Source organism: Monodon monoceros, unplaced genomic scaffold (genome assembly GCF_005190385.1).
Source record: "Monodon monoceros isolate NGI ecotype Baffin Bay Population unplaced genomic scaffold, NGI_Narwhal_1 Super_Scaffold_18, whole genome shotgun sequence".
Lineage (NCBI taxonomy): Eukaryota > Metazoa > Chordata > Mammalia > Artiodactyla > Monodontidae > Monodon > Monodon monoceros.
Window position 1 is genome coordinate 80,150,671 of NW_021703774.1, and position 12,377 is coordinate 80,163,047.

At 40.5% G+C, this 12,377-nt stretch overlaps 1 long non-coding RNA gene across 1 annotated transcript; it reads right to left on the minus strand.

Moving 5' to 3' along the window:
- Positions 1-585: 585 nt before the first annotated feature.
- LOC114898241 lies at positions 586-3,230 on the minus strand. Its single transcript, XR_003794307.1, has 3 exons — positions 3,103-3,230; positions 2,435-2,526; positions 586-682 (listed from the first exon to the last, which is right to left on the minus strand). It is a non-coding gene; the product is annotated as an uncharacterized LOC114898241 (long non-coding RNA).
- Between the last annotated feature and the right edge of the window lie 9,147 nt (positions 3,231-12,377).

The window sequence follows — 12,377 nt, forward strand, 5'->3', positions numbered from 1 at the left end:
GAGCCTTTCCAGGAAATAGCTCTGCCTCTTGTGTTAACAGATGTCATGGGGCAGTTGGGTGGGAGAGTGTTGTTTTAAAATTCTCAATCTGCCTTGCAAGAGTTTTTTCCTTAGATGGTTCCTGGATAGGATCACACTTTTCTCTTTTCAACTTTCACATCACCTCATGCAGCTTTTCTGCCCCTCCTCACAGCTGTGGTCTGAACGTCTGTGTCCCCACCCAAGATTCATACATTGAAATCCTATCCCGCAAGATGAATGGGGGGTGATTAGGTCAGGAGACCCCAGAGACAACACTTGCACCTTCCACCATGTGAAGGCAAAGCAAAAAATCAGCAGTCTGCAATCTGGAAGAGGGCCTTCACCAGAACTCGACCATGCTGGCACCCTGATCTTGGACTTCCATCCTCCAGAACTGTGAAAATGAATTTCTATTGTGTATAAGCTTCCCAGTCCCAGTGCTATTTTGTTACTGCAACCAGAACAGACTAAGACACTCACCTTGAACACTTACCATGTGGACCAGAACTAACCCAAACACCAATTCCTTAGACCTCTGATGGCCATCATCTGCCATGGCTGATTTCCCTGGATTGGGCCACATTCTCATTATTTCCCTCCTGAGAGAGTGAGCAGCTCTGCAGTACCACAATACTGGATGCATCTTCCTGACTTTAAATACCTGGGTGAAAAGCAGAAAATCTTTTCAGAAAATCATCATGGTAACAAGTTTCCAGACACCAAAACAAATTTTTTTTTTTAATCCAGATTCTTTTGGGGTTATTGGTTTCAATGTCTCTTTGCATGCTGCTTCGCCAACAACAAGCAGCCTTCCAGGTAAGTGTTCTTCTGTTCCAAGAAAGGATGGCAAAAAGCTACTATAAGGAAGAACTGAGTGCCTTCATCCCAGCAGGGGAGCAAGTCAGAACTAGAGGAGAGCTAGGAGAATACTTCACAGAAGGAGCAGGGTGAGGAGACAATGTACAGGAGGTTGGGGGTCAGAGATTTTGAAATCTTGAAGATAAGCAATTCTGAGTTCAGCCACCATGCAGCAATCAGTCCCAAGATATGGTTGATAAGCAACTAAAGAGAACAGAGATACAGTTCATTGGAACTGACTCTATCAAGGAATGGAGCTGGGAGGGCAGAGATGCCTCCACCTGGATGCCAAAGTCCCTGGGATAATCAGCACATACCAACCTGTGCTCAAATCATGGAGAACAGCTAAGATTGTCCACCAGATGTCAAATGATGAAAACAGCAAAGCAGTAAATGAGGCAGTAGGAGGGGGTTGGCCTTCCAAAGAAGTGCTATACTCAGAAGATGGTGGAACAATGGTCTAGAAGCAGAGGAGATGCAAGGGTTATGGCAGCCAACCTCATGGTTTGGACACCCACTGGGAGAAAAGTGGTGCCTCTGGGATTTCCTCACCCTCCTCCCCATTATTTCCAACCCATCCCACTCCTGTATCCTACCACCCAAGAGATTCTGGCAAAGCTCTCAATCCTTGCCCCTATGCTTCAGGATCCACCTCTGTGTGCTGGCTACACAAAGACCAGAGCAGCAATCACTCCAGAGCCCAAAGCTCTGTTCAAACAGCATCCAGCAGAAGGTGAGTGGGAACATGATTGTGACTCCATCCAAGGACAGCACCACAGGGAGGAGAAAGGCCCCCAAGTGAATGCACTCTGAACCTCTCACATCTTAGAGCAAAAGTTCAGTAGCAGAGAGTCTGAGAGGTAGAGGAGGGGTGAGTTCAGAGAGAGAAATGGTGCTCATGCAAAGAGAAATCCTTGCACTCACGCTGCTCTTAGGCATGAATGAGCCTCCAAAAGCCCAGGCTGAATGTAGCATGACTGATACCCAATGAGTTGGTATCATGGGAAGCAGAAGATAGAGCACTGGACTGAGAGTCTGAAAACTGAATTCTAGACCTGACCACCACTAATTTCTGGTGTGACCCTAGGCAGGTCATTTAACATCTTTGGGCCTTAGTTTCCTCATATGTAACAGAGAGGGGCTAGGCTGGATGATCTCTAAGGCTTCCTCTAGCTCTGACGTCCAATCACATTTGGCTCAGGGAGGAGGGAGCTGAGGGAAGCACAGAGGCCCTAGATGATAGGGTATTACTGCCAAAATCACCCTCTCCTCTCCCTCCTGTTCTCTCACTGACATGCCCTTTATTATCTTGTTGTTGTTGATGTAGTGTTTTTCCCACAGAGCTTTGTGGGATTGGACAGCAGAGCACACACAGAGCACATAGGAAAGGAGAGGAGAGTGGCAGTAGGAAAGGCGGGTAACGGCTTCTCTAGGAATTCCCAAGCCACTGCCCTCCAGGGCTGCAGGCTGAGGAGGTGGCCTTCCAGACTGGGACTCTAAGAAGGTGAAGGTCTCTCAACATCCTCACCCCCTCCACACCCTGCAACCTTCTCACCTATGTTCCTGGTTCCAGCACCAGGTCACTCGTCATTGTTCTCCATCATATCCTGCTTTCTTTCCAAACTTCTCTGGGAGTCTGGCTCATTCCTGGAAAGGTCAAGGAGCTGAGTTGGTAGGATTTGTAAATCACAGTATGCTTCTGGAAACAAATGGGCTTTGCTACACAGCAAAACATGGCAAAATTTAGTAATTTAAAGCAACAATCATTTTATTTGCTCCAATTCTGTGGGTCAGCTAGGTGGTTCTTCTGATCTGGGATGGCTTGTCTGTGGCTAGATGGTCTAGGATATTATATTTCTGCCCAACAGAAATATAATATAAATCATGTCTATAATTTGAAATTTTCTAGGAGCCACATTTTAAAGACTTACACAGGTGAAGTTCATTTTAATTATATATTTTAAGTTAACCCAATATAACCAAAGTATTATTATTTCAATATGTAATTAATATAAAAATTATTAATGAAATGGTTTACATTCTTTTATACAAGTCTTCAAAACCCAGTGTGCATTTTAAACTTACAGCACATCTCAATTCATACTAGCCGCATTTCAAGTGCTCAAGGGCCACCGTATAGGACAGTGAAGGTCTAGAATGACCTCACACGTGCACTGGGGTTCTATTGCTGAAAGAAACTCTTCCTCTGTCATGCAGACAAACCTGGGCTGGTCTCCTGGAGGATGAGAGGCTATGTGAAGAGAAGCTCCAGCAATTCCAGCCATTCCAGCCATCCCAACTGACACCTCAGACATGTGAGTGAGGTCTAAACTCCCACTGGCCAAAGCAAGTCACATGACCTAACCCACAGTCAGTGTGGGAGGAACATATCTGAGGGCCTGGTTACCAGGAGATAATTAGGAGGCCACTTCTTCCAAACCCCCAGGCTCCAGGGAGACATCCCACCATCACCACCAGCCTCCTCCTCTTTCCCTAGAAAATTTAAACACAGAGGAAAACACAAAAAAGCAAAACTAAAACAATTTGTAATCCTTCCTGCCACAAATAACCACAGATAAACTTGTCTCCCACAGATGCTGTTACCTTTCCACCATTTTTTCAATGCATATATACATAGTCATGTTACACTTACAATCAAATTATAATAATACTATTTTCATTTAACAAAACATCCTTAACATATTCCAATGTTATTAAATATTCTTCTAAGATGTGAATTTTAGTGGTTTAATACCACAATTTATTTAAACACTCCCTTATTGTTAAAGGACTGTTTCCCATTTTTTCATGCTTATAAATAATGAGGAAATGAACCCTCTTAGTTCGTACATTTTCCATTTATTCAAGCCAATATGTGAAAAACAGATTCCTAGAAATATAGATTCTGGGTCAAAAAGTACGGCACATGTCAAAGTGTCTGATTAATTGATTCATTCATTCCATCAACAAATAGTTACCAAGCACCTCTAAGGTCCAGACACTCTTAAAGGTGCTAGGGATACAGCAGTGAGCCAAACAGATAAAGATTCTCTATTCTCATGGAGGAGCTTACATTCTACTAGTGGTAGGCTTCAATAAGGAAAGAAGTATAGTCTCTACTATGTTAGAGAATAATAAATGCTATGGAGTAAAGTAGATTGGGCATAGAAGATGGGGAGGGCCAGGGTGGGGAGCCAGGCTACAAATGTGATTAAGATAGTCAGCAAAGGCCTCCCTTATGTGACATTTGCTCAAAATATATTCTTCAGTTTATTTTTTCAGGGTGTATAAGATGGGGAGGGGGCAGGACACTGGGGCAAAGTACTAAACAGGTGACTAGAAAGGTCAGAGTCCAGTTCAGCTCCATTGTAGGTCTTCCCTGGGCTATTCCATTTGCCTTAATCTGTAAAAAACTGCAGAGTTACAACTAGACCCCAGGTTGCCAAGCTGGGGATCCGTGGGGCTGGAGGCCCATGCTGTGAGTCCCACAGGGATATATACACAGTGGTACCCACATAACTGCGGGGGATAATTACAGTGAAGAAGATATTGTGGGGAGAGGGCAGACAGCAGAAGCAAGGAGAACCACAATCCTGCAGCCTGTGGAACAAAAACCACATTCACAGAAAGATACACAAGATGAAAGGGCAGAGGTCTATGTACCAGATGAAGGAACAAGATAAAACCCAGAAAAACAACTAAATGAAGTGGAGATACACAACCTTCCAGAAAAAGAATTCAGAATAATGATAGTGAAGATGATCCAGGACCTCGGAAAAAGAATGGAGGCAAAGATCGAGAAGAGGCAAGAAATGTTTAACAAAGACCTAGAAGAAATAAAGAAAAAACAAACAGAGATGAACAATAAATTTAATTGAAATGAAAACTACACTAGAAGGAATCAATAGCAGAATAATTGAGGCAGAAGAACAGATAAGTGACCTGGAAGACAGAATGGTGGAATTCACTGCTGATGAACAGAATAAAGAAAAAAGAATGAAAAGAAATGAGGACAGCTTAAGAGACCTCTGGGACAACATTAAATGCAACAACATTCGCATTATAGGGGTGCCAGAAGGAGAAGAGATAGAGAAAGGACCAGAGAAAATATCTGAAGAGATTATAAACGAAAACTTCCCTAACATGGGAAAGGAAATAGCCACCCAACTCCAGGAAGGGCAGTGAGTCCCATACAGGATAAACCAAAGAGAAACACGCCAAGACACACAGTAGGCAAAATGGCAAAATTTAAGACAAATAAAAATTATTGAAAGCAGCAAGGGAAAAACGACAAATAACATACAAGGGAACTCTCATAAGGTTAACAGCTGATTTCTCAGCAGTAACTCTACAAGCCAGAAGGGAGTGGCATGATATACTTAAAGTGATGAAAGGGAAGAACTTACTTCCAAGATTACTCTACCCTGCAAGGATCTCATTCAGATTCGATGGAGAAATCAAAAGCTTTACAGACAAGCAAAAGCTAAGAGAATTCAGCATCACCAAACCAGCTCTACAACAAACGCTTAAGGAACTTCTCTAAGTGGGAAACACAAGAGAAGAAAAGGACCTAAAAAAACAAACCCAAAACAATTAAGAAAATGGTCATAGGAATATACATAGCAATAATTACTTTAAACGTGAATGGATTAAATGCTCCAAACAAAAGACACAGGCTTGCTGAATGGATACAAAAACAAGACCCATATATATGCTGTCTACAAGAGACCCACTTCAGACCTAGGGGCACATACAGACTGAAAGTGAGGGGATGGAAAAAGATATTCCATGCAAATGGAAATCAAAAGAAAGCTGGAGTAGCAATACTCATATCAGATAAAATAGACTTTAAAATAAAGAATGTTACAAGAGACAAGGAAGGAAACTACATAATGATCAAGGGGTCAATCCAAGAAGATATAACAATTATAAATATATATGCACCCAACATAGGAGCACCTCAATACATAAGGCAACTGCTAACAGCTATAAAAGAGGAAATCGACAGTAACACAATAAGAGTTGGGGACTTTAACACCTCACTGACACCAATGGACAGATCATCCAAAATGAAAATAAATAAGGAAACAGAAGCTTTAAATGATACAATAGACCAGATAGATTTGATATTTATAGGACATTCCCTCCAAAAACAGAGATTACACTTTCTTCTCAAGTGCGCATGGAACATTCTACACGATAGATCACATCTTGGGTCACACATCAAGCCTCAATAAATTTAAGAAAATTGAAATCATATCAAGCATCTTTTCTGACTACAACGCTATGAGATTAGAAATGAATCACAGGGATAAAAACGTAAAAAACACAAACACATGGAGGCTAAGCAATACGTTACTAAATAACCAAGAGATCACTGAAGAAATCAAGGAGGAATTCAAAAAATACCTAGAGACAAATGACAATGAAAACACGATGATCCAAAATCTATGGGATGCAGCAAAAGCAGTTCTAAGAGGGCAGTTTATAGCTATACAAGCCTATCTCAAACAAACAATCTAACATTACACCTAAATGAACTAGAGAAAGAAGAAGAAACAAAACCCAAAGTTAGCAGAAGGAAAGAAATCATAAAGATCAAGCAGAAATAAATGAAATAGAAACAAAGAAAACAATAGCAAAGATCAATAAAACTAAAAGCTGTTTTTTGTTTTGTTTTGTTTGTGGTACACCGGCCTCTCACTGTTGTGGCTTCTCCCATTGCGGAGCACAGGCTCCGGACGCGATGCTCAGCGGCCATGGCTCACGGGCCTAGCCACTCGCAGCATGTGGGATCTTCCTGGACCTGGACACGAAACCATGTCCCCTGCATCGACAGGCGGACTCTCAACCACTGCGCCACCAGGGAAGCCCAAAACTGGTTTTTTGAGAAGATAAACAAAACTGATAAACCATTAGCCAGACTCATCAAGAAAAAGAGGGAGAGGACTCAAATCAATAAAATTAGAAATGAAAAAGGAGAAGTTACAACAGACACCGCAGAAATACAAAGCATCCTAAGAGAGTACTACCAGCAACTCTATGCCAATAAAATGGACAACCTGGAAGAAATGGACAAATTCTTAGAAAGGTATAACCTTCCAAGACTGAACCAGGAAGAAATAGAAAATATGAACAGACCAATCACAAGTAATGATATTGAAACTGTGATTTAAAATCTTCCAACAAACAAAAGTCTAGGACCAGATGGCTTCACAGGTGAATTCTATCAAACATTAAGAGAAGAGCTAACACCCATCCTTCTCAAACTCTTCCAAAAAATTGAGGGGGAAGGAACACTCCCAAACTCATTCTATGAGACTACCATCACCCTGATACCAAAACCAGACAAGATACTACAAAAACAGAAAATTACAGACCAATATCACTGATGAATATAGATGCAAAAATCCTCAACAAAATACTAGCAAACAGAATCCAACAACACATTAAAAGGATCATACACCATGATCAAGTGGGATTTAATCCCAGGGATGCAAGGATTCTTCAATATATGCAAATCAGTCAATGTGATACACCATATTAACAAATTGAAGAATAAAAACCATATGATCATCTCAATAGATGAAGGAAAAGCTTCTGACACAATTCAACACCCATTTATGATAAAAACTCTCCAGAAAGTGGGCATGGAGGGAACTTACCTCAACATAATAAAGGCCATAAATGACAAACCCACAGGAAACATCATTCTGAATGATGAAAAACTGAAAACATTTCCTCTAAGATTCAGGAACAAGACAAGGATGTCCACTGTCACCACTATTATTCAATATAGCTTTGGATGTCCTAGCCATGGCAATCAGAGAAGAAAAAGAAATAAAAGGAATACAAATTGGAAAAGAAGAGGTAAAACTGTCACTGTCTGCAGATGACATGATACTATATATAGAGAATCCTAAAAATGCCACCAGAAAACTACTAGAGTTAATCAATGAATTTGGTAAAGTTGCAGGATACAAAATTAATGCACAGAAATTTCTTGCATTCCTATACACTAATGCTGAAAAATCTGAAAGAGAAATTAAGGAAACACTCCCACTTACCACTGCAAAAAAAAGAATAAAATACCTAGGAATAAACCTACCTAGGGAGACAAAAGAGCTGTATGCAGAAAACTATAAGACACTGTTGAAAGAAATTAAAGATGATACCAACAGATGGAGAGATATACCATGCTCTTGGATTGGAAGAATCAATATTGTGAAAATGACTATACTACCCAAAGCAATCTACAGGTTCAATGCAATCCCTATCAAATTACCAATGGCATTTTTTACAGAACTGGAACAAAACATCTTAAAATTTGTATGGAGACACAAAAGATCCTGAATAGCCAAAGCGGTCTTGAGGGAAAAAAACGGAGCTGGAGGAATCAGACTCCCTGACTTCAGACTATACTACAAAGCTACAGTAATCAAGACAATATGGTACTGGCACAAAAACAGAAACACAGATCAATGGAACAAGATAGAAAGCCCAGAGATAAACCCACACACCTATGGTCAACTAATCTATGAGAAAGGAGGCAAGGATATACAATGGAGAAAAGACAGTCTCTTCAATAATTGGTGCTGGGAAAACTGGACAGCTACCTGTAAAAGAATGAAATTGGAACACTCCCTAACACCAAAGACAAAAATAAACTCAAAATGGATTAGAGACCTAAATGTAAGACCAGACACTATAAAACTATTAGAGGACAACATAGGAAGAACACTCTTTGACATAAATCACAGCAAGATCTTTTCTGATCCACCTCATAGAGTAATGGAAATAAAAACAAAAACATACAAATGGGACCTAATGAAACTTCAAAGCTTTTGCACAACAAAGGAAACCATAAACAAGACGAAAAGACAACCCTCAGAATAGGAGAAAATATTTGCAAACAGACAAAGGATTAATCTACAAAATATATAAACAGCTCATGCAGCTCGATATTAAAGAAACAAAGAACCCAATCCAAAAATGGGCAGAAGACCTAAATAGACATTTCTCCAAAGAAGACATACAGATGGCCAAGAAGCACATGAAAAGCTACTCAACATCACTAATTATTAGAGAAACACAAATCAAAACTGCAGTGAGGTTATCACCTCACACCAGTTAGAATGAGCTTCATCAGAAAATCTACAAACAACAAATGCTGGAGAGGGTGTGGAGAAAAGGGAATCCTCCTGCACTGTTGGTGGGAATGTAAATTGATACAGCCACTACAGAGAACAGTATGGAGGTTCCTTAAAAAACTAAAAATAGAATTACCATATGACCCCGCAATCCCACTACTGGGCATATACCCAGAGAAAACCATAATTCAAAAAGACACATGCACGCCAATGTTCATTGCAGCACTATTTACAATAGCCAGGTCATGGAAGCAACCTAAATGCCCATTGACAGATGAATGGATAAAGATGTGGTACATATATACAACGGAATATTACTCGGCCATAAAAAGGAAAGAAATTGGGTCATTTGTTGAGACGCGGATGGATCTAGAGACTGTCATACAGAGTGAAGTAAGTCAGCAAGAGAAAATCAAATATCATATATTAACGCATGTATGTGGAACCTAGAAAAATGGTACAGATGAACTGGTTTGCAGGGCAGAAGTTGAGACACAGATGTAGAAAACAAACTTATGGACACCAAGGGGGGAAAGCAGCGGGGGGTGCAGGTGGTGGTGTGATGAATTGGGAGATTGGGATTGACATGTATACACTGATGTGTATAAAATTGATGACTAGTAAGAACCTACTGTATAAAAAAGTAAATAAGATAAAATTAAAAAAGAGAAAACATTCAAAACATTTCATTTCATATTCAATGGCCTGTGAAGTACAGTATTCCAAAATGAATGTATATTTTTAGGATATTGATTAAGGATTTTGTTTGAAAGAAAAGAAAAAAAGAAAAAGATATTGTGGGGCAGTGGGGTCTTTGAGCATTTTCCCCATAGGTCAACTCTCAGTCTCATTGGGGCTGACTCACCTCTTTGGTCAAGTATTTCTTCTGATTGGCCAGAAACCTCCCAGAAGCTACAATCAGTGACTTTTTTTTCTCAGAAAGCTCAGGCCATAAATAAAGACCCTCTTCCACCATCATAGCAAAGTGCTTGCAAATATTTAACACTGAGTATATATTTTTGATGAATGCGTGGTAAATTAAATAAACTGAGTTAAGAATAAAGAAATACCTGTATTTGATGAAGGTGAAGAGGACTTTACTATTCACAAAGCAAGCCCATGGAATTGTAGAGGCAGAGTGAGATTAGAAGGATGATAGTAGTCTCATGAAAAGAGAACTTTAGTCTGGTTGTAATTCTACCACTGACTAGATTCTACCACTGACTAGAATTACTAGTTGTAATTCTACCACTGTTCTTGGATGCTGCACTGATCTCTGGAATTGTCATATTTTTATCTGGACATGGATAACACAAAACAGTACACACCTCTACCTTTGAGGACCGGGTCCTAGAGAACACAAAGAAAGATCTTCCTGCGGAAACCATCCTTTGCTGCTACTCACAAAAGCATTCATTCATTCAAGCAACAAATGTGTATGATGTGCCTATTATGTGCCAGACATTATTCTAGATGTTGAAAACAACTATCCTGGGTGTCAGAGATAAACAAGAAAGACCAGTCCAGACCTACATTCTATGGTGGCAGGTAAATATATAAATATATGAAAATAACCAGATAGCAACACATACTATAAAGAGAAATGAAGAAAGCGTGATGTAATAGAAAATGACTGAGTGGTCTCTTCAAGTTGGGTGATCAGGTAAGACCTCTCTGAGGAAGTGACATTTAATTTGAGATCCGAATGACAAGCAGGAGACAGACAGGTAAAAATCAGGGGCAAAAGGGAGATATAAACACCCTGAGGCGTGTTTAAGAAACAGAGAGGACACCAGAGTAGCTGGAGCTTCATGGGTGATGGGAGACTGATGTGAATTGAGGGTCAGGTAAGGAACCCTTGTAGGAGGTTGAATTTTAATCGAAAAGCCATTGAAGAGCTTTGAGTAGAGATTTGTATCTCTATATCTGATTTGTGTATGGAAAATGGAGAAGGAGTTTGAGGGCAAGAGTAATAAGAAGAGTAGCAAAGAGACTACTGCAGTAATCTTGGTGAGATAGAAGGATTAGGGTGGCAGCAGAGAAGAAAGAAGTGGACTGATTTTGGGGTATTTTTCAATAGGATTTCCAATGGATGAGATCTTGGCTTTGGCTAGTGGCTAGATGCTGGGACAATTTACAGAAATGGGAAAGATTATGGAAGTAGCAGATTTTGTGGTAAAACTCAAAAGATCTATTTTGATCTCATCAAGTTGGATAAGACTATCAGATATCCAATGGAGGTGTTGAGTAGACAGCTGGAAATGAGTCCAGAATTTTGATCGCGTTCAGGTTTGCAGGGCACAAGTCTAATTTGGAAGGACACGGATGTGAGTCAGTGTAATCTGTTATTAACTCTTTTCATTAAGTTGTCAAATGAGAAAATGAATGAGTAGTTGTAAGGAGAGTAAAGAACACTAACTCAGCCTCATAAGACCAGAATGATCTGCCACTAACTGAGCGAGTCGATCCCCCACCTCCAATCTTCATTGTGCTTGTCTGTCAAATAGAGTTAGTGGTGATACCTACCAAGAGGAGTTGTTCTGAGGATCAAAGGAGCCAACATTTGCAAAAGTGCCTAGTAGGGTATCTAGCACAACGGAGGCCTCTTTCAGTAAATGGCTGTCTACTCTATTCAATCTGTAAGGCCTTCTAGAAAAAGGCAAAGAAAAATATGGGGATCACCCTCAAAAGGAATCTTCTCCACACCTCACAGATCTTTTTGTTGACAGTGTTGGTAAAGGCAAAATCTACACTCTACAGAGCCCTCACTTGAACCTAAACTTGGCTGCTTCTGGAAAAAAATGGTGACGAATTTCTTGACAGCCACGCTATTTGTCAGCCGATAACATATTTTTTCACACATAATTAGACTTAAACCAAGTAAGTGACAGTAAAAAAAAATGCATTCTACAAATATTATTACTACTTCTGAACATTAGTTTTCTCTCTCTCCCCCCCTTTCTCGCTCTCCCTCCCTTTCTCTCTCTCTCTCTCCTTTTTTGTTTTTCCTTAAGAAAGTGCCTACGAGGAGCCTATTTTGGGGGCCGGCTTGGCTGTTTTCCTGGCTGTCCTCCAGGGAGGTTTGTAGCAAGGGCTGCTAAAGCTGCAGATAGTGGTTTTGTGGGCTATTTGCTGCTGCTTTTAAGAGCCCAGAAAACCTCTCATTCCCATGTGTTCCTAGTTCACAAAGGAGGTGCAGGACTCCTGACCACTAACAATGAGCGCAGAGCCTCTGAAATCAAAGGGTTGGAGAGGGAAGGGGTCATCTGTTCCCTTCTCAGGACAGTGGCAACTCTGCACTGGACCTGCTCCAGGATCCTGGTGGGAAAATCTGTAGATGACTACCCC